The sequence below is a fragment of the Sphaerodactylus townsendi genome, linkage group LG08, assembly GCF_021028975.2.
Source record: "Sphaerodactylus townsendi isolate TG3544 linkage group LG08, MPM_Stown_v2.3, whole genome shotgun sequence".
Classification (NCBI taxonomy): Eukaryota; Metazoa; Chordata; class Lepidosauria; order Squamata; family Sphaerodactylidae; genus Sphaerodactylus; species Sphaerodactylus townsendi.
In genome coordinates, this window is record NC_059432.1 from 74,363,908 (window position 1) to 74,387,791 (window position 23,884).

The following is a 23,884-nucleotide window of genomic DNA, read 5'->3' on the forward strand; positions in this document are numbered from 1 at the left end:
TCCCTGACCATCGTTGCAGAGTCCCCGATATCATGCCACGTTCTCTGGATAAGAGCTCTATATCATCAGAATCAAAGAACTGGCAGATCCTGACAATGAGTTGAGGAGAGCAAGCAAAGTGGACGACAAGCCACGAACTGGAACAACACCTCAGTAACAATGCAACAACTTGCATTATTTCAAACCACAATATGCTTATTTCTCTATCAATCAAGACTAAAGTCATGTTGTAATGTCCAAAATATTCCAGGCGTGATATGCAACCTATCCAGCAGTGTCCAATGCCATGATCAAATGCAATCTGCGACTGATTGAAACCAGCAGCAAAGAAGCTGGGAGTCCTACAATAAAGCATTCATGACCGAAATAGGGGAACCTGGAGTCAGCAGCAAGCCAATCTGTTTTTTATTTGCTTAGATGCCAACCCACTAAACACACTTTGAAATTCTTTCAGATCCTATCAAGGCCACCCTTGCTGAGCAACAGACAAGGGCTATGGTAAGTGCATTGAAACTTTTTTTATATATAATTGCACAGAGTTCTGAGAAAATGAAATGCCGGACCTCCCATGTTTTAAAACAGGTCTCTACCATTTAAATTGCCCTCAGTCACCGTCAACAAATATTTGTCAGCGTACTTTGTTTCTTATATTTAATATCACCGAGAACCTGCTAGCACACATGCAAACGCACACGCAAACCAAATCATATAGGAATTTTGAGTGGGTGTTACAGGAGGTTTTCATTAATTTCCAAACAAAAAGGTGTTTGGTGCAGCAGCTGATCAGCTCAGATTTTTAACGACAATGATTTAATTGAAAACATATTTCCTCATTGCTTGAAAAATAGTCAAGAATATATTTATTTATTTTAAACAGCTGCTTCCCCAAAATGAAACTTTTATTGACTCCCCCCCCCCTCCTCCCTAGGTAGTATAACCATTAAAAACCTAATGGATAAAACTGTACATTTTAAGATGGGGGGGGGGGGAACACTACACTTTTCTGCTAAAATGTTATTCATTGATCACTTAGCAGAAGTTTTTGCTACCAACAAGCTGAGCAACTGGGAAATAGGAAGCAAAGGGTATCATTTTCATAAAGGTTGAAATGAATACAGCTGCATGGCTTATGTTCATTACTTGAAGCATTTGGGAATTTGGAACTGAATGACAGAAAGTGAAAAACTTTCATAAATGACATCAGATGTAGTACAAAAATGATTACTACATGAAAGGAATAATTTTGCAGAATTGGGATGAGCATCTTGGATTTAATACTGTTTATATATTTGCAATAGTGGGAGTGAGTGACTGGATTAGGGCATTTTCAGTCAGAAAATTATGAAGAGTTTTACTCAGGGAATGACAAAAACAGAAGAAACAGAGGCTCATTCAGCACATGCAGAATAATGCACTTTCAAACTGCTTTCAGTGCTCTTTGAAGCTGTGCGGAATAGCAAAATCCACTTGCAAACTGTTGTGAAAGTGGTTTGAAAACACATTATTTTGCGTGTGCAGAAGAAGCCAGAGTTGCTTTAACAGTGAGGAGAAATGTAGCACAAGAGGCAGCAGCCATAATACAAAGTCTAACCAAATAATATCAATCAGACTTCATGGAAAGCCTACCAACATAACCATCATTCCTGAAGAACATTCCTGAACAGTTTGAAAACCATGTAAAGAATAGATTTTCATTATTAATTTCAAGTGAGAGTGAACTAGAATAACTATGGGCTGAAACCGGAGATATTATCAAGGAAGACTGCATAATGTTGTTTTAACTGGGGACTCCAGATTATCCCCTTAAAGTGGATTTTAAAGAAGAATCTGGGCTCCCTAACTTAAACACCATTGAAAGTGATGCTATTTGGAGGTGGATTCCACTGGAGGTGTTTTGTGAGAGATGATGCTGACATTTGTTCGGTAAATGTTTTGCTGGGGGTGATTTGTGAGAGATTTACATGCTTAATACCCACTTGCACTGGCTTGGAGCTGTTTCTCAGGCTAACAACCTACCTCATAGGGTTGGTGTGAGGACAAAATTAGGAAAGAGAGTTGGTGGGGAGAGAGCCATGTATGTTTTGCTGCCGGTGGGAGGTGTTTTGTGAGCTGGTGCCAGAAATCATTGTTTGGTTGTGGAGGGGGAGGGTGGCTGCCCATAGTAGGGGGGCGCCAAATTCAGGTTTTTGTCCCTGGGCTCCAGTTTGCCTAGATCAGGGGTAGGGAACCTGCGGCTCTCCAGATGTTCAGGAACTACAATTCCCATCAGCCCCTACCAGCATGGCCAATTGGCCATGCTGACAGAGGCTGATGGAAACTGTAGTTCCTGAACATCTGGAGAGCCGCAGGTTCCCTACCCCTGGCCTAGATACGCCTCTGGTCACAACATCACAAAAAGGATATCGAAGAGATAGAAAAAGTGCAGAGAAGGGCAACAAGGATGATTGAGGGATTGGAGCACATTCCTTATGAGGAGATGCTGCAGCATTTGGGACTCTTTAGTTTGGAGAGGAGACATCTGAGGGGGGATATGATTTAAGTCTATAAAATTATGCATGGGATAGAAAATGGTGACAATACTAAAACCAGGGGGCATACACTGAAAATGCTGGGGGGAAGAATTAGGACTAATAAAAGGAAACATTTCTTCACGCAATGTGTGATTGGTGTTTAGAATATGCTGCCACAGGAGGTGGTGATGGCCACTAACCTGGGTCGTTTCCGCACTTACCTTTCGTTGCGCGGTAGTTGCGGCAAATAAACCGGGGGCCTGCTGCATTCCCCACTACCTGAGCGGCAGCAACGCAGCGACCCCGACTCTGCCACTCTCTGTCCTCCTGAGCACACATAATTTCGACCCCTGGATAGTCGAGCAACATTTCTGAAATCCCCGCGGCGACTGCAGGGGAGAGCGAGGCAGTGGGGAAGCCAGGGGTCAGTGCGGGTTTGAATTTCCCGCCGCACATGGTGACGTGGACCAATCAGGGCACTGCGGGGCATGCATGATGTGCATGCAGCATTTCCTTCTGCCATTTTTTTAACCAGGAAATCAGTTGTCTGCATGTCGCTTCGAGCGCATGCAGACACAGCGTATTTTCATAGTTCATTCAGAACATTCATTCAGTTCAGTTCATTCAGAACATTCATTGTTCATTCAGAACTTTCATCTCATGAACGTTCATCTCATTCCTCTCAGAACGTTCATCTCATGAAATGGAGGAGAAAGGAAAGCAGGCATTTCCGTGTTCCACAAATTTTCACGCCGCAGCAGGACAGCCAATCAGAAACCATTTTTTTAAAAAGGAAAAAAGGCATTGGTTCAATTTACGATGATGACTGTGCGTGTCGATGTTTCATCAACAATTTCAGGGTTTTTTTTTAACCAAGTTCTGCCCACAAACCGGCGCTCCAGCCAATCGGGACATAGAAGCGCCCTGCCGATGACTACGGAATGCGCAGTTGTGGGGAATGCTGCATGTCATGAAGCTCGTGGCTGCCGCAAGGTTGATTACAGGGACAAGCTGCGGTGGGGAGTCAGACCTCGCACTCAAAAGCACCCATTCAAAGGAGCGCGGTTTGGCTCAACGTTATTTTTTAAAGTGGGGAAATGACCCTGGATAGCTTTAAAAGGGGCTTGGGTAGATTTATGGAGAAGTTGATCTATGGCTCCCAATCTTGATCCTCCTTAATCTGAGATTGCAAATGCCTTAGCAGACCAGGTGCTCGGGAGCAGCAGCAGCAGCAGCAGAAGGCCATTGCTTTCACATCCTGCATGTGTGCTCCCAAAGGCATTTGATGGGCCATTGCAAGTAGCAGAGTGCTGGACTAGATGGATTCTGGTCTGATCCAGCAGGCTCATGGACATAGGTAAGGGGGGTGTTCTCGGGTTTGAACCCCCCCATTCATGTCCAAAGCTCCGCCACCCGTTTGTGGGTTTTTAAAACATTTTAGTGCTTTTTCGGTTTTTGGCCTGCAGGGGGCGCACTGTTTGGGTTAGCAGCACCAAACTTTCAGGGATTGTTTGGGGGACTCCCCTGATGATACTACCTGGGTTTGGTGAGGTTTGGTTCAGGGGGTCCAAAGTTATGGACTCCCAAAGGGGGAGTTCTATCTTTTCTAACCTATTTAAAAACACAGTAATAAAAGCTCAGCTGGAATGTGTTCCACAGGTTAGAAAAGGCAGCACCCAGTCCAAAAGAAAGCCACCATGGTTAACAAGAGAGGTTGAGGAAATTATCAGAAAAAAGAAAATGTCTTTTAGAAAATGGAAGTCCAGTTTGGCTGATGAAGAATATGAGAGGGAACTCAAATGGTGACAAAAGAGAAGCAAGTTAGCTGTAAGGGAGGCAAAAAAGGATTATGAGGAACGCATGGCTGCGAACATCAAGACCAGCAACAAACAGTTCTTCAAGTACATCAAAAAAGCAGGGGAAGCCAGCAAGTGGCGGTTTCAGAGCCCGTCAAGTAGATGACAAAGGAACAAAGGGTGTGCTAAAAGATGGCAGGGAGATTGCAGAGAAGCTGAATGAATTCTTTGCATCTGTCTTCACCCAAGAGGAGGTGAGGAACATTCCTGCACCTGAACCAAGCTTCTTAGGAGGCGAATCCGAGGAACTAGCGAAGATAGTGGTAGACAAGGAAGAAGTTCTGGCAGCCATTGATAAACTAAATGTTACCAAATCCCCTGGCCCAGATTGCATTCACCCAAGAGTTCTTAAAGAGCTCAAGCATGAAATTGCTGATCTTAATATGCAACTTATCCCTGAAATCAGGCTCCATCCCTGAAGACTGGAAGATGGCCAATGTCACACCAATCTTTAAGAAAGGATCTAGGGGGGACCCGGGAAATTACAGGCCAGTCAGTTTGACATCTGTTCCTGGTAAATTAGTAGAATCTATCATTAAAGGAATAAAATTATAAAACATGTAGAAAAGCAAGACCTGCTGAGAAAGAGTCAGCATGGCTTTTGCAGAGGCAAATCCTGTCTTACAAACTTACTAGAGTTCTTTGAGGGTGTAAACAGGCATGTGGACAGGGGTGAATCGGTGGACATTGTCTACTTGGATTTCCAAGAAGGCTTTTGACAAAGTACCTCACCAGAGACTGTTGAGAAAACTCAGCAATCAAGGAATAAGAGGGGAAGTCCTCCTATGGATTAAAAACTGGTTGAGAAACAGGAAGCAAAGAGTGGGTGTAAATGGGAAGTTCTCACAATGGAGAGAGGTCGGGAATGGTGTCCCCCGAGGATCCGTAATGGCACCTGTGCTCTTTAACCTATTCATATCTGGCCTGGAAGAAGTAGTGGGTAGCGTGGTGTGCCAAGTTTGCAGATGATACCAAATTTATGTGCAGGGTGGTGAGAACCACAAAGGGATTAGCTGAAGAGCTCCAAAGCGGACCTTGATAGAATTAGGTGAGTGGAGCTCAGAAATGGCAAATGCAAGTTCAATGTAGCAAAATGTGAAAGTGATGCACCACCAGGGGCAAAAAATCCAAGCTTCACATACACGCTACAGGGGTCAGTGCTTTATCAGTCACAGACCAGGAAAGGGATTTAGAAGCGCTCTTTAGTTGATAGTTCCATGGGAATGTCAACTCAATGCATGGCAGCTGTGAAAAAGGCAAACTCTATGCTGGGGATCATTAGGAAAGGAATTGATAATAAAACTGCAAAGATTGTCATGCCCATATATATAAAGCAGTGAGGTGCGACTACGCACTTGGAGTACTGTGTCCAGTTCTGGTCACGTAGCACATCTCAAAAAAGGATATTGGAGAGAGATAGAAAAGTGAAGTGCAGAGAAGGGCAACAAGGATGATTGAGGGACTGGAGCACCTTCCCTATGAGGAGAGAGGGCTGCAGCGTTTGGGACTCTTTAGATTTGGAGAGGAGGCTGGCTAAGGGGGGATAACTGATTGAAGTCTATAAAATTATGCATTAAGGGGTAGAAAATGTTGACAGAGAGAAATTTTTCTCTCTTTCTCACAATACTATAGAACCAGGGGCATTCATTTGAAAATGCTGGGGAAGAATTAGGACTAATAAAGGAAACACTTCTTCATAGCGTGTGATTGGTTGTTTCTGGGAATATGCTACCACAGGAGGTGGTGATGGCCACTAACCTGGATAGCTTTAAAAGGGGCTTGGACAAGATTTATGGAGGAGAAGTCGATTTATGGCTACCAATCTTGATCCTCTTTGATCTGAGATTGCAAATGCCTTAACAGACCAGGTGATCGGGAGCAACAGCCGCAGAAGGCCATTGCGTTCACATCCTACATGTGAGCTCCCCAAGGCACCTGGTGGGCCACTGCGAGTAGCAGAGAGCTGGACTAGATGGACTTTGGTCTGATCCAGCTGGCTTGTTCTTATATTCTTATGTTCTTATGTGCCCCCATCCTCCATTGTTTTCAATGGGAGCTAATAGAAGATGAAGGGTACATCTTTGAGGGTCCATAACTTTGGACATCCCGAACCAAACTTCACCAAACCTGGGATGTACTATCAGGAGAGTCTCTTATTGATCCACCCAGGTTTTGTGAAGTTTGGTCCAGGGAGTCCAAAGCTATGGACTCCCAAAGGGGGTGCCACCATCCCCCATTGTTTCCAATGGGAGCTAATAGAAGATGGGAGCTACACCTTTGAGGGTCCATAACTTTGGACCCCCTGAACCAAACTTCACCAAACCTGGGTGGTATCATTAGGAGAGACTCCTAAAGAAACCCTGAAAGTTTGGTGCTTCTAGCTTAACCATTGCACCCCTGATAGCAGGCACCCCCCCAAATTTCCCCAGATTCTCCTTTTAAATCCACCCCCTTCGGCATGGATTTAAAGGGAGAATATGAGGTCCCCAGTTTAGAAGAAGAAGAAGAGTTTGGATTTATATCCCCCTTTTCTCTCCTGTAGGAGTCTCAAAGGGGCTTACAATCTCCTTGCCCTTGTTCCTTGTTCTCCTTGCCCTTGGACTGGGCATATCACAAATCATCTCTGAAGTCATTGCACGATACTGCCTCTTGCCTAGACTAACTACTACACCACAGTGGCTACAAAATACATTTCAAGCTATGTGTAACTGAAGTTGAGATCTGAAAAATTAAGATGGGCATTGCCCTTCTACCATGTGACATAAGGATTTCTTGACCATGTTATAAATGTGGAACCTTTAGAAAAAACGTAAGACACTAGCCATTTCTATTTCAACAACAAGATGCATCTCAAAACTGCTTTATTGACTATTATAAAAACCGTGAAAATCATTAGACACACCTATTTCCATGCTATTCAATTCTGAAAATTTTAAATTAAACATTTTGCTCTTTAATGTTCAACAGTGTTTCCCATAAAATAAATCATACAACTACTGCATTGAAGTTTTGTAAATCATTATGGAATGATTTACATAGTATTCCATTAGGATTTAATGAGAAATCATTAAATCATTAGGTAATTAAATTCTGTTTCATTGAGTTTTTTCAGAAGTTATTGATTGCATAGCTTCTTTTACATCATTAAACATACATAATCAATATCATTAAGTGCACAGGCCCTTGGTTTCAAGGGAATGGGTTTGATTTTGTAATCAAATTAACAACCACTTTAATCAACTTTGAGGACAAAAAAACATAGAAAACAAAATATTTTATGTAGCAATGCTGTAAAGGATTTAAGGTGATAGGTGGAACTCCTGTACTACAGTGGCCTTCTAAATTATTCTGGGATGCAACATAATATGGACAGTGAGAACGTTAGCAAACTTATTTATTTATTTATTAGATTTATTAATCGCCCCTCCCATGTCTGGCTTGGGGCGATGTACAGCCCAAATTACAATGCATAAAAAACCGTTTTGACAAAAAAAACATAATTTGAAAGACGAAACAGTGACCAAAATAATAAAATAAAATAACCTACGTAGATCAGAAATTAATGAACTGGCCTACACTAAAAGCTATAAAATGAAGTGGGAGAAGTAAAACCCACCTATGGGCTAAGGAAACACATAGCCCCAGGGGAGATTGGTGGTCAAAGATCAGCCTCAATAGAATGCCCAACAGGACAATTCCATTTTTTGCAGACCCTGCAAAACTCCATAAAATCCTTCGGGGCCCTGATCTCCTCTGGGAGACTGTTCCACCAGGAGGGGGCCAAGGCCAAAAAGGCCATGGCCTGTATTGAGACCAAATGGACCTCCCGGGGCTAGGAGTAATTAGGTGTCACTTGACCCCTGATCTTAATGTCCGCTTACTTTCTGAGATTGTAAACCTCCATGTGGATCCTGGAGTTCTCCCAGAATTACAACTGATCTCCAGACGAAATCAGTTCCTCTGGGGAAAATGACAACTTTGGAGTGTGGACTCTATGGCATCACACCCTCCACAAAATCTGACCCCAGATCTCCAAGAATTTTCCAACCTTGTTTTGGGAACCCTGTCTATGAGATATCCTCAAAAGTGAAGCTGTGCAGCCCTATGCAACTCTACTCAGAACATGGTTTCCACTTCTGGGTTGAGAAATTCCTGGAGATTTGGTAATAGAGCCTGAGAGGGTAGAATTTGGGGAAGGGAGGGAGTTCAGGAGGAATGTGATACCAAAGACTCCACTCTCCAAAGCTGCCATTTTCTCCAAGGGAACCAACCAGTTATAATCCTAGGAGAACTCCTGGGCCCACTCTGGAGGTTGATAACCTTAGAAATAAATCCTATTATGGTTGGTGGGGCTTACTCCCAGGCAACTGCACATAGGATTACAGCCATAGAATCTATAAAGACTGGCCAGAATTTAATTTATACCCAGCTCATAGTAAAGAATTTAATTTATACCCAGCTCATAGTAAATCTATCATAAACTGATTTCAGGAAAGATCCTTTCTTTGCTTCAGCAGCTTGATATTTTGTGCTATATGGCTATAGGTTAGCTAGCTGGAACACTAATGTTTATTTGCAGGAAAAAGTGACAGCGTTTGCAGGGCTTTTAGGAAGCTGGTAAATAGATTGCTCTCTTTTATCAACAGCCCAGAATTGTTGTTGTAAAAAGGTTTCGAGCAATCACAATGACACACTGACATTCTAGATATATATAACAAAACGTAACAAGTTTCTGGAGAAAAGAAAGTAGAGAAAACAGCAATGTGATCTTTATCCTCAGTTGCCTTCAAAATAGTTTCTTTTCTCTAGTTGATTGCTCTGTTATTCAGTGAAATTATTTGCAAGGCCAAGAATTCTTCTGTCCTGAAAGTATTCCTGTTTATATTTGTGTTTCCAACCTCAATTCCTCCAGCACCCACTGGCCTTTAGCCTGAGAAGCAATTATCTCTGGTCTATTAAAAAATATTGTCTAAAATTTGACTCAGATATCTCCATGTCAGCAGACAACAATGTTATTGCTTCTTTTAAGTCAGCTGTGTTTCCTGAGATCTTCACCATGATCTATGGCAAATCTTATTTTTAGCATAACAAGAAAAGACATCAAAAGAACAGTTTTATTTCTAGCAATGCTCATTGAAAAGCTGGGTTCAGATTTGCCCTCTCATTTAGACATGACAAGAAGGTGTGACAGAAATAAGTTTCAGGTAGCCAGCTGAAGAGTGATTCAGCTTTCCATCCTTTTAAGGTCGGTAAAATGAGTACCCAAATTGCTGGGGGTAAAGCATAGTCAATTGGGGAAGGCAATGGCAAACTATCCTGTAAATAAAATCTGTCACCTCATGGGTGAGTAATGACCATAGGGAACTACCTTTACTTAGTTTGACACCTGTACAATGACATTTTATAACATTCCATGATGAGCTTTATAATGAAAATAGGCTATGTGATTAGTTCAAAAATATGTTTGGATCAAAAATCACCATTCTTCTGATAGCCTGACTTAAAAAAAAACCATGCCTGACAATATTAGCTGAGCACATAATATTGGCTGATCACACATCCTGTGTGTGATGACTGTGTATAACACAAACTGATCGTTAGGATCTAAACCTAAGATGTAGGCTGTTTATCTTTGAAATGGATGATGAGATGAAGAACCATTTATTTTTAAGGAAAACGTGCATGTATAGAAGCCCCCTTCCACAAAAAGAATTCACATGAAAATCAGGAATTTGCATTTTGATAAAATGACAATCCTTGTTCATTTTGGGAAGTCACTGAAAATGTTTCACGTTTAGAATATACTGAATATATCAATTGTCAGTGGCATATTTAAAATCTGCAGATTACAAACAATGCAGTGATGAGGAAGCAAGCAAAGTGTCCCCCCCCCCATTGACCTCAGTTGATGATGGCTTGCCTTCACAAGAGAACCATAGTGAGGCTGACTGTTGAACTCACCTGTTCTTATCTGCCAAATGCTCCTCACCAGGAGTAAAAACCCTCCTAAGTGATGGATGGCAACTGACCATTTTCTCAACATGGACAGTAATTATCAACTCTAAGCACAGCTGTTCAGTATTATGCTGCTACAGAGTTTCCCCTTTTCTATCCACTGACTCCTGTCTGAGTTTAATAAATGACAGATTTGGAGACAAGAGAGCACCATACATTCATATTAGCATGCTATCGAGCATCTTTAGCGAACAGCATTTAACCATCTGGACGACTCCTTAAGCTATTGTTCCATGACAAGGGCTGAGCTGGTCCAAGAAAAAAGATCTGCAGAGAGGTACACAAAAATCTTTGCAAAAAGGTATCTCGGTGACTGGGGAAGTTTTGTAGGATGTCAGGGATGGGTTACAGTGAACAAAATCATGACATTTTCAGAACAAATTCTGTAATTACATGATTCATGAAAATCAAAATAACCAGAAGGCTATTCAGAGACAAATCATAGCTTATCTAAGCCTTGATTAAATAAGGGACGGCCAGCTAGCAGCCTGCAGGTCTGATGAAGCCCTAAAACTAATTTACTGGACTCTTGGCTATGCTATAAAATTTGAATGGTGAGAATTGTTGACAACTCCATTCGAAAGAGAAAAGAAAACTGTTCTCAAAAATCATAAGAGAGAAAGAGATAATCCACATTTCTCTTTCGTTTCCATATGTGATGCCCCAAACAATCCCAATGTCATGTGTTCTGTAATTGCGCAGTCGTCAATGCCATTTCGTGCTGACTTTATTGTATAAGCCTATGAGGAGCTTGAGATATGTGGGAAAATGTGTTAAAAATATTTTAAGTATTTAAAAAGTGATATTTTGAATTTTAACAACAGGTTCTACAGAACCTTCGGAATCCCCTGAATGCCACCTCTGGTTCCAAGGTTAAAGAAACATCACGTATGTTTACTGCAGTATGACTTTAATTGTTGGTTCCTTTAATATGGACTCTTTATACCCATTTTGACTTTTGAAGGCAAACAGATTAAAAATTCCACTTACCTTAAGGTTAAAGAACAACAAACAAACATTGGAAAACCCAAAGTAAGACTTCATTACCTGTGGGAGGACAGCATTTGTCATAGGCAAATAGGATTGCATGGTGAGGCAGCAGTACTCAGTTGCGTACCTAGGGGGCATGAGGCGCCTTGAGCTCCAGATGCAACTCCTAAGGGTGCATTTTCACTGTGCCCTCCTCCCCACAACTGCAAACTGGTCTGGATCTCCATGTGGAGTTTGGGATAGGGGCGCAGTTGAATGCCGGTGAGCAGGGCTGGCCCTGCCTCCAATTTCCATTGGAGGTTGGGACGAGGCCTCGCCCCGAACTCTGTGTGGAGATTGGAGTGGCAAGGCCTGTTTGTGCCTGTCATCCACCCGCAAACTCCACCTCCAACACAATATGGTGCTTGGAGTGGAACCAACCGAATAAAGCTAGAGGGGAACAGGCTCTAAGGTCAGTCTGAACCCAGCCTTATCTGGGCTTGGATCCAGCTCTAAGCTGCCGGCTGGAAGCATGTCTGAGGCCAGGTGCAAACGGACCCTTGCCACTCCAATTTCCACATGGAGATAGGGGCAGAGTGAGCATTCAACTGCACCCCTGTCCCATGCTGTGGGGGTATGGGGCGTGGCACCCAGGGTGAACCCCAGCACCATTTTAGGACAGTACACCTCTGGCAGTACTCTTTGTCCCACTATATGTTTCATAGGTGGTTTTATTCAGATTCTTCTGACTATAGGCAGAGAGCACAAAAGTAGGCCCTTGTTCTTTTATACATACTATAAAAGTGAAAAGTTTCTGAAGGGTGCTATACTTCTGCTACTGCTCTGACGGTCCAATGCTGCCTGCGGTGAGACTGCCATTTAGATGGATTGGAACCTGCCTGTCTGCCTGCTTGGAGAGGATCATTGATCAACTGGGTTGAAAACACTGCTTTATTTTAACATTATTTAAAGTTTTTGTAGATGTCTTTTACATTTGTTTTTTGGGTTTGGAAGTAGGTTGTGGGGCGAGGCAAAGGGAACCCAAAAAAATTGGAGATATTGATTTTTTCACCTCTAGTATACCCAAATCTGAAAAGTACCATTTCTTTAATGCACACCCCTAGTCACATGTTTTGAAATGTTTCGAGAGTGAAGGTGCCAATATCACTATAAGGTACCTGTCATGTTGAAGGAAAATGAAAACAAGTCCTTCACACTGAGACAATGCATATTATTTTTCGGACATCTATGAAAAATGTATTGTTTGCAAAGTGGATGCTTTCTTTAATCCTGAGAGAATATTTACTGGAGAGAACACAGGGTAGTGTCTAAGAAACAGGCCAAATGACATGGAACTCCACAGTTGACACATATTTGAGATGAATAAGTCAGAGCTGCACAGGTTTCCCACAGGAAACACATAGCAAACAAATGACTTAAACACTCATGCCTATGTGTCAGGGATCTGCAGTCCAACAAGGATGCACATCTGTTGTTTGCACTTGACATTTTTGCTTTGAGAAACCCAATATAAAGTGAAGAGCCAGCCTGATCACCAAGGAATGATGCAGACAGCGACATATGAGCCTCTGTTTCATGTTAGGTCTGAAGACTGTACTAGTGCTGATTTAAAAACACACAGCAAAATAAAGCTCTTCGTTATTTATTTATTTAAATCAACCTAAAATCCTGGCCCGCTTCCCTCCTTCCATTAATACACTCTCTCCTCGGGGCCTGACCTCTGACAATTGATCCTCTCTCTCATCTTTTTCTGTTTAAAAGTTGTGGAAAGGAGGAAATGCTGTGATTTGTAGTGTGGATTTTGTAGCCATGTGGTCAAAGCTTCTCTTTTCTCTCTGTACAACCAGTCTCAGTCTAGTCCCAAGTTCTGGAAATCAGGGTCAGACATTTAAAGGCTTTCCCACCCTTACTGTTTACATTGGTAAGTGTCTCCCAGCACAGTGTTCTGAAAGATACCCAGATTGTTTTTCACACATTTGTTTTTCTAAGGTGATTGACGTGGCACAGCATAACAGTAAGTTATGGAACATGTATGAGGCAACCGAGGACACTGCCTTGGGGATCTTGCTCTCATTAGGATTCCAGTCCATGTCTCTCTACAGGGAGTGCAATTTGTCGCTGCTGCGTCGCTGGACACTTTTTTTAACAAATGCAAAACTTTTGCTTGAAACTTATTCAGGCAGCTAATTTATATTACCTGTGTAATGAGCTTAGTATATAAATCATATACAATCATCATCATCATGGTCAATATGTTTGTTTTTAATCAACTTTTGTTCCATTGGTTGACGGAGCTAATCACCAACTATTCAATTAATTAATATTCAGCTATTCAATTCAACTATTCAATTAATACATGCCTTCTGGCTGCCATACAGCACCAGCCAGAGGCAGAGCAAGAGGGAAGTGCACCTGTAACCTCAGCTTGTGGGTTCTGTGGGGCAGTACTTGGAATGAGTTGCAACAACAATTTTTAAACAACAAAATGGTTTACTTTCCTTTACAATTTACACTTTTAAAACATCAACATTTAACGTTACAATTCAAGGTCCTGTTCAGGTTGCATTTCAAGTCCTTCTATTTACAGTCTACTGATATTGCCAAGTCCAAATTCTTCTTTGCAAGTTGGCTGGCTCCTGAAGACTCCAAGGGCTTGATGAACAGGTTGCAACATGATGAAGGTCTCCAGGAGAACTCTCACCCATTACAACCACAAAAGAAAACCCTGAAACAATAAACTCCAACATTTACAACATAGCAAAAACAAACAACTACCTTCCCAGTAGTTCCCAACCATATTGCAATTACCTTAACAAGGTGTTAAGGGCTTATAGAAATCAAGGTCCGAGTCTGGTACCCTTGTCTTCTGCGAAGAGCTCTTGCAGCCTTTCTGCTGCTCTGAGTCTCCACCCCCTTACTGGGTCAACCCATTCTGGGCCAACCCATTCTGGGCATGGGGGTTACATTCTCCCCCACTAAAATTCTGTCGTCTCGACAGTAATCACAATGCAACTCTTGAAATCATTGCACAATGATTTCCCCAGAGATTCCTGTACTTGGAGGAACCACATTTGGTGCATCTGAATGCAGAACATTGTCTTTCCCTTGCAAGGATTTCCAACTGTTCCAAACTTAGCTGCACTGGAAGTTTGCAAAACTTTCCAGCAAATGTTGCAAATTCAGCCAATTAGTTTGCAGAAGGGATGGGGGGTTGCAACTGGAATCCCCTCCTTCATGCAACTGCCAAACAGAATCATGTGCTTCAAATTAACACAGCAACATCTCTTGAACTTACATAACAAAACAGTTTTATGGGGATCAAACCCCAACTTGCTGCACACTTCCATTGCAAGCAATTTATATTTGCAATCTCACTTCCAAGCCCCACGCTGGTTGGGCGCCATTTGTAACCTCAGCTTGTGGGTTCTGTGGGGCAGCACTTGGAATGAGTTGCAACAACAATTTTTAAACAACAAAATGGTTTACTTTTCTTTACAATTAACACTTTTAAAACATCAACATTTAACGTTACAATTCAAGGTCCTGTTCAGGTTGCATTTCAAGTCCTTCTATTTACAGTCTACTGATATTGCCAAGTCCAAATTCTTCTTTGCAAGTTGGCTGGCTCCTGAAGACTCCAAGGGCTTGATGAACAGGTTGCAACATGATGAAGGTCTCCAGGAGAACTCTCACCCATTACAACCACAAAAGAAAACCCTTAACAAGGTGTTAAGGGCATATAGAAATCAAGGTCCGAGTCTGGTACCCTTGTCTTCTGCGAAGAGCTCTTGCAGCCTTTCTGCTGCTCTGAGTCTCCACCCCCTTACTGGGTCAACCCATTCTGGGCCAACCCATTCTGGGCATGGGGGTTACACACCCCAGGGGGCGCGTGCGCCCTGAGGCCGTTATCATCTTCTCTTTCATAGATGGATGGATGGATGGATGGATGGATGGATGGATGGATGGATGGATGGATGGATGGATGGATGGATGGATGGATGGATGGATGGATGGATGGATGGATGGATGGATGGATGGATGGATGGATGGATGGATGGATGGATGGATGGATGGATTCACCAGCAAACTTGGTCCTTCCCTCCTTTCCAGATAGGTACGTGCACCAAAATTGATTTGGTGGCCGGCATCATATTCTGCTTGGCATTTCCCATTGTGAAGCAACAGTGAGTCACATGAACACATGAATCTGCCTTATGCTGAGTCAGATGATTGCTTTGTTAAGGTCAGTAATGTCTCGGGCTGCCCACAGCCTGTAGAAAAAACGTCCTACCCCTTAAGTAGAGGCTTCATACATGGAAATGGGAAGGTGAAGCTCTCATAGCATAACATCAATTGGTAAATAACATTCCAATAAGCCTAGATTAAAGGGTACAGGACACTTTTTCTCCAAGCTGACTAGCCATGGCTCTCCAGAGTCTCAACAAAAGGTCATTCACATCACCTTCCTGGTCCCTTTACCTGGTACATTCTACATGCGAAACACTGAGCTACTGACCTTGCCCAGGGGCAATCAACTGCAATTACTGAAGCACTCCATCTGCTTTGGTGACTGAACCAAATAATGAAAAGCAGAGTCTTCCTATTGTGTAGATTTTTCATAAATCAGTCTTAAGTTGCTGGTGTCAGAATCAATACACTGAGTTCAAGTTGTATCTCATGGTTGGTACATTTCTATTTATCTTGTTCGCATTTTTCTTCCCAATTTCCTACATTTAGAATCTGGCCCAGTAAATTCTTTGTTTGATCTTTATAGACCTTTTGATCATATTTCTTAGAAATAATTCTTTTAGGATGTCACAACAGTTGAGGAGCTGAAGAGAATTATTATAACTGACAAGATATGCAAATCAGGACAAATGTTCTTCATTTAGCAGACATACAAATTCCTGCAGACTGTGCTTTACACAAAACTGCTTTACTTTTCATATTCTGTATTTGAAATCCACAATTTAATCTGGCATATTTCTCATAACAGTTTGGGGGTTTGGGCCCTGTTTTAATTGTAGATAGATTTGATCAAATACTTCCTCAGTTGCTAGCTCTAAACTTACAGTTCTCTGAGTAAAGGAATATTAGAATATAAGATTAGGATTGCGGTGACTAAGACTGAAATCTCCATTGAGCAATGGAATGTATTGGGTGATCTAACCTACTTTGCAGGGTTGCTGTGAGAATAAAATGTCAGAGCCACATATACTGCTCTAAGCTCCTTGCAAGAAGGGAGTGTCAGCAGTGTAATGTTCTCTTCCTCTAACAGCATCACTGTGGAGACATGGGTGGTTTCTAGCAAAAACACATCTCAGAGGTAGAAAATGGATAATAGAGAAGGTCAAGGAATCAGGTTACTGAGGCTGGCTCCTACAAAGGGTTTAGCAATTGTTCCAGCAAGGGCTGATGGATTAAGGGCTCAAATGCTCCTGCCAAGAGGTAGTAATGCCAGCTCTAAGAGCAAGTTACTAGTTCTTAAAGATGCCATGCCTAATTATATAGGAAGCCCTGACAAAGTTGAGGTAGTTTTGGGTCTTGTGGGACCTGAGGCTGTACAGTAGGCCTAGGGATGAGGTGTTGGGTATCTGTGTCCAAAGAGGAAGGCTGGACTTGTTCCCAGAGCAAAAGAGCTGATCTATGCCTCCTGAACATTAATGGGAACTCTGAGAAATATAATAGCTGCTTCTTTCAGGGGGGCTCCCAGGTGCTCAATCTTAATCTGAATTAGCCTCTTTATCTGATGAGGAGCAATCAGTGCTCTATTTGATGACAAATGGCTAATGTATATCTATATTATCTTAAGGCCAAACTAGCCTTCATAGAAGACCTATATGCATGTCTAAAGCGGAGAAGCTTATTCAAAACAAAAACACACCAAGTAGATGATACATGGTAAATCTGCCACCCCCCACCTGACTGTGCTGCATTGTTTTCTTTTTTTGTGTAGTACCTACACATACGTCATTGTTTTGACAGAACTTGTACTTTCAAGATCTCCTCTTATATTAGTCTACTGTGTTAATTTGAAGACATTCACATGTTCACACAGGCTGTTAGTGGAGAATGCTTACATTGACCTATTGAAGTTGCTCCTTAGATTAAAGCGGTTTGAATTAGGGTACTCCTCTTTATTTTGGTCTCTATTTTCGAACCCAGAAACATTACAGTCATCACTGGGTCTTGCAAAATATTCATATATAAAACAGTTCTTTAAAACCTGTGTAGCCACAGGAAGACTTTGAAAACCATGCAATAGCTGGCAACAATTTCATCTTTGTATACATGTGACAAAGAAATTTAGTCTGTACAGAAAGGCTGTTATAACTCCACTAGTTTGGAGAAGATGTCACTCATTTTTAATATGTTTACTCTGGACACTAGACATAAGTAAAACAGCTGTGGTCATTTGAGGCTGCAAGAAAGCAATGCAAGTATTTTAGAGAAGTATCCCTATCCACCTCCTGTAAATATTAGCAATTACAGCTATCTGTCTAAGTTATTCATGGTTGTAAAGATGCCTACAAATGTGTGTGAGAGGAGCAGGTGGTGGAAAGGGAGGAAGTTCCTCCATTATTAACATAATAGCTAAATTATAGGAATGGGGATTGTTTGGTAAGAAATACCGCTGCTTAGAGTGACCAATTCAGGAATGATGGTGCGGAGTGTGATGGGAATAATGAATCATGTTTACAATGTTGTGATTAGACAAGTCATTGATTATGCAAGTCAGGTTTATGCTTCCTTACCAGTTTCAAAGGGATTAGAAATGTGCTTGTTTAAGTGCGAAGGGTAGGGTTGTTGGGGCTGGGATTTGTTCCTGTATTTAAAGCACAGGGGAACAGAAAAGAAATGACTCTGAGCAGAAGTAGAATTTTAAAAATAGACTTTTAATCTAGACCCATTACATTCAGTTTGATCTTGAAATACCAAAATCCAAGCTCTAGATTAGTCACTAGTTTAGTGGGTGTTCTCTTTAAATACATAAGCAGAATTTCATGAGGTTAAGGATACCAACATCCAGGTGGTAGCTGGAGTTCTTCCAGAGTTACAACTGATCTCCAGGTTACGAAGATCCGTGTAGCAAATAACTGCTATGAAGATGGACTCTTTAGGATTACACTCTGCTGTGGTAATTCCCCTCCCCAAACTAAGCTCTGTCCACAAAATCTCTAGCAATTTTACAACCCAGTCCTGGTGACCCTACCTGAGACTCACTTGGCCTCAAAGCAAAATAGTGATAAACATGGTAGAACAGATATTAATTGGAATGTTTGTTTCATATACTCCACAGAAATGAACATCCATGACTGGAACCATGATCAGGCAGAGAGTCAGGAGCTGATGACTGGGAGCCTTCCCCCCCCCCCCAGGATGGGTCACAACCAGATGCCAGGCCCTCCCTCCCCCTCCCTTGGGACAGGTGAGTTGACAGGCCCCTTCCTCTCGCCCTACCCAGTCCCCCTCCCCCTTTCTATCACTCCCCCCAGGGTGGGTGAGGCACGACCAGATAATGGGCCCCTCCCTCCCCTCCCCTTAGAGTAGTGGGCCTCAACCAGATGATGGGCCTCAACCCTCCCTCTGTCATGATCAGCCCTGTTTGATCCTGCCATGTCTCCTGTGTCCTGCGCAGGATGTAGTCACTAGTCAAGAGGAAGGGAATCGACTATTTGTAACAAATGTTTTCTGTAAGCTGCAAGTATGTGGTTAAAGCTTTATCTCTCTCTCTCTCTCTCTCTCTCTCTCTCATAAACAAACACACACACACTGATGGCAGGTAGACTGCCCTGTAGGAGTGCTGGTTTGCCTGTACCTAGGCCCTTTCCACACAGACCATTTAAAATATTTGTGAAACAGTTTTAAAAGAACCGTGTTTGGTGTTTGTTTTTTTGTCAGCATAGTGTGGAAAAATTAAGTGTTTCGGGGGAACTGGTTAATTTGTCTGCCATTTTCTGCTGCTTCAGTTTGATTCTCTATGCCACCTGCCATTCTCTGATCTTTCCTCCACTGGAACTGCAGCTGGGTACCATTTCAGTGACTGAAGTACATGAACAAATTCAGTTGTGCCTGCCTATTATGGCAACGTGTTGTTTCCCCCCTTTTAAAAAGTTTTTGATGAAGTAGCTTTGAAGCTTCGATGATTCAATATGAGAATCGGCATGGATTCTCATATAGAGTCTTCGAAGCTTCGAAGATACCTAACCAATTTTTTAAAAAAGGATAAAACAACGTGTTGCCATAATCAGCAGCCACTGGGTTTGTTCGTGTATTTTAATTACTGAAATGGCATGCAGCCATGATGCCAGCAGAGAAAATGTCTCTGGGAAAGAATTAGAAAATGGCAGGCAGCATGGAGAATCAAACTGAAGTGGCAGAAAACGGCAGGTGTGAATTGGCTGCGCAAGCAAAAGTGATAGCTTTACATTCAGGCAGGAAAAATAAAACATTTCTTGTTCTCTTCACAGTAAGCAGGAAACATTTTAAGACCAGCTTCAGGAAAAAAAAGTTGCTAGTTTAATGTTTTCAGAATAATCCAGGTTTTTTTTGGGGGGGGGGGGCTTTGGAGCTCTACCCCAAAGCACTTTTTTCCCTTCCTGAAAACATTTTATTTGTGCTGTGCTGTGTTTCGTGTGTGGATCTGTGTGTTTCATGTACAGCAAGAGAGTGCATACTACTTTGAATCCCTTTCGGGGAGAAAAATGGAATATAAACGTTATAAATAAGCAAATAAATACTCCTTGGAATGCTCCTCGGGACATGGCTTAATCAGCACAAAATAATAATCTATTATTTAGCACAAAGCAAGAACACCTGTTATTCCAGCATTCCCAGAACATTCACAATGTATACAGTAGGTGGCGTCAACAGACAAAAATAGCTACGGTGTATCTCACTCCTTAAACAGATAATAAGTTTATTGGCATCAGTTGTTTACATCTTTATTTTTCTTTTCTGTTCATTTTCAAAGTCTTTTTTTTCCTCTAAGGGGATTCTGTAACCCTTTCCTCCCTCTGCTAATTTCTCTTCCAAAACAAGTTAATTGTGAGCTTCTTTCTGCTTCTGCTAGAGAAGACATAGAAGGATCCACATTTTTTCTGCATCGAGCGTACCAACAGTTTACAACTGACTCTCACCCCTCAAACAGTTGAGAGAACAAATTTTTAAAAGCTTGTTTCTCCCCACTTTGTTTTCCCTGAAGCAGCACCTCTGTTAGCTGCATTTGCACAGGCGAACGAAGCCTTTTGAGAGTGCACGTGAAAGAAAATGCGTTGGTTGAATCCTAAGTGCCACTTTAGCTGTTAAAATTTTCTTACACGGAAAAATGCATGAGCCCAGCATGGATTATTACATAACATGTGTTAACCTGGGAAATGCTTTCTGTGTAGGAAGAATCATAACATCAGAAACAGCTCTAAGTGATGCATCTGGGAGTCCATTCCAGTAAAAAGCATGCATGAGAATGGATGCTTTAATGACTGTTCTGGGCTTTCTTCTTGTTTTATTGGACACTTCATGGGGCATTTATTTGCCAGCCTTCCATTCGGTAATGTCTAAGGTGGAGTACAACATGAAAATTATAGGAAAAAGGTTTAAAAATTTATTCATTCCTACAGAAACTGCAATGAATGTGCTAAAATAAATGAACAATAAAATGTTAGCAATTCAGGTGTGTTTTTTTTCAAGTAGCCAGAGTTTCCACAGAAATCCCTGAGCCCTAGAGAACTCCTTCTGGCATAAGCAGTTGTCTTGTGACACCTTCACTTGGCAGTGAAAATAATCTCCTTAGTTAGGGAAGCTTCATGTTTTGCTTCCCTACCTCTATGGTATTAGACTACCTGGACTTCTGGTTCGTTTCTAGTTTGGTTTCCCCTCCTAGTTCACTTATAGCTGTTTTTGAGCAGAATCTGCAGAAGGTTTGTGGATTGTGTACTCTGGCACTGTGGGGCCTCAGGTGACCAAGTTCTTCCTGTTTTTACTTTAAAGTGGTTGCATTACATCACCAGACTGAACCTGAAATATGGAATTATGACTATATGAATCTTTTCTGTGGTGTTCTGCAATTACTCATTCATATGTCCTGCTTATATTTTTGTTACATTGTTTAAACTTTAATTGCTGCTATTTATGTTTATGTGTGGAGTCCATTTAGTGGGAAGGCAGTTCCAAAATGTAATAAATGAATGAAGGACGTGGCCCCACTTTGCCATAGGTTCCATTTTCTCATTTCTCATTTAATCGATATAACTGCTGATGCCTGAATTAAAATGATGGCTCTCTATCTGCAACGGCACTTAGATTAATCACAGAGGAGGAAAGATCACATAACATGAGCAATTTTTTGTGGTTGGTACTAAAACATAGCTATTCCCGGACAACATAACACATTTAATTAAGTTTCATGTTTAAAGGATAATCTTTAGCGGTTTGTGGCAGATAAACAATAAATTGTGTTTGACTACTTAATATCACAGTGGCAGTACAGTGTTCAATCAATCTGAAAAGCACTTTATTGGGAAACATTTTTAAGCAAGTACAGATTATTGCTACAATAGAATACTTGCTCCCCATGAAAAGTCATTAAAAGCTGCACAGCCACTTCTATATTAACCTCACATGTAAGGGCTGTTGAAGTGGTGAATAACTGAGTAGATATGAAATGAGAACTTGTAGGTTATTTAAAACAATTATAATAAATGTTCTGTGTGTATCACAAGGTTAGAAATGTACAAACTAGCCGAAGAGGGTGCCAGCATGTTTAATGGGATGTAAATGATCCATAAAGATGCTATAAATGGCAAGAAGGCTTTCAACAAAAGGCTGGCAGTGAGGAAAATAAAAAGGAGCCCAAACTCTGGTAAAAGAAATCCAAATGGACATCAAAGCAAGCAAGCAAGCAAAAAAAAATCTGAAATGAGAATTAGGTTTCTAAAAACAATAGAAGACAATAAAGTTAAATACATTTGATGACAACTGTGTGAAAGTATTTGTGGAAGGGGACAGAGAAGATTAATAAAGTTAAGGAAATTCTTTGTATTGGTTTTTACTGTGCAAGACATTAGACAGATGCCTAACTAGGACCAACATTTTCAGAGAAGACTTCTAAAGAACTATGGTTGCAATTCTAAACACTGTTACAAGGGAGTAAATCCCATCACTTCTGAGTATACATGCTTTCAGAAGCAACTGAGAAAGTTATTCAATATAGAGAAAGGAGTTTTCACACAGACAGCAAAAAAGGGAAATAAACATGGGGCAGGTGGGTGAGGTTTTCTACAAGAATTGGACCCTGGGTATTGTTTAGTACTGTTTTCATTACTCAGCCTGACTGTACATTGAAAAGGAGTGTATAAAAGTGTTACTGGAACCTTTATTCATGAATTATTCCTTAAGTGGACATCTTGAATTTGGGCATTGGTTGGGGTTATAAAATTCAGCTTCTGAAGTAGCCATTAGATAACCTAAAATGTTTTTCATTCAGTATGAGAACTATACAGTGAAAGTGTGGTCATTTTAACCTGACATGCACAGCTGGATGTGGTTGTCATACATTGGCAGAATTTTGGCTCTCTGGTAGATACAAGCACGGCCAGGTATTGTTTCTTTGTGACTGTGGAGCCATTAGGAGAGGGGTGACTGAGGACGAAATGCCAAGGACCCTGGTTAACCTTCAGGTCATGGAAGTGGGCAGACTAGAGTTGCCAGCCTGAGACTGACAACAGATGGGAGACTTCCTGGAAATGATACAATTGCATAGGGAGCAAACTGGACCCACAGCAACCTTGAATGTGATGTTGTCACTTCAGAGTCACATCAGAAGTAATGTTACAGTGTTGCCAGCAATACCAATTGACTCCTCTGCCCACCACCCATCTTCTCCAGAATCCCACTGCCATCCCAAGCTGACTGATAGCAGGAAAAGCTAGCAGGGGCCAGGAAATCATTTTCTAAAGCAGAAAAGCCTGCCTAGACCATCCATGATTTGAATAGATTACAAGATAGGATAACATTTCAATCTAACAGCAAATAATTTTAGTCAGAGAAAAATGCAGTTGGGCTGGGATTGTAAAATGGGAAAAAAACTCAAGCCATACATGTAGGGTAGAATGTCATCAGTGTGAAAGAGGTAGTTTGCCATTGCTGTATTCTACAGTCTTCCTTGGTACCAGCATGGTTGTGGTGGTTAAGAGCAGTGAACTCTAATATAGAGAACCAGGTTTAATTCCTCACTCCTCCACACGAGCAGCAGTCTGTAATCTGGTGAACGGGGTTTCTTTCCCCACTCCTACACATGAAGCCTGCTAGGTGACCTTGGGCTAGTCACAGTTCTTGAGAACTCTCTCAGCTCCACCTACCTCACAAGATGTCTGTTGTGGGGAGAGGAAGGGAAAGGAGTTTGTAAGCCCCTTTGAGACTTCTTATGGTTGAGAAAAGCAGAGTATAAATCCAAACTCTGCTACTACTTCTTCTCTTGCACAGAGTCATCCAGGTACCAATTCTGATTAGCTT

General features: G+C 41.7%; 1 protein-coding gene across 1 annotated transcript in view; it reads left to right on the forward strand.

The window, feature by feature from the left end:
* Window positions 1-373: 373 nt before the first annotated feature.
* The window catches only part of OTOS (otospiralin), a 35,876-nt gene continuing 12,365 nt past the window's right edge, over window positions 374-23,884 (forward strand). Inside the window, exons 1-2 of the mRNA XM_048506227.1 lie at window positions 374-498; window positions 18,672-18,800. The gene's annotated coding sequence lies outside the window, so the exon portion shown is untranslated. The remainder of the gene's footprint in view (window positions 499-18,671; window positions 18,801-23,884) is intronic.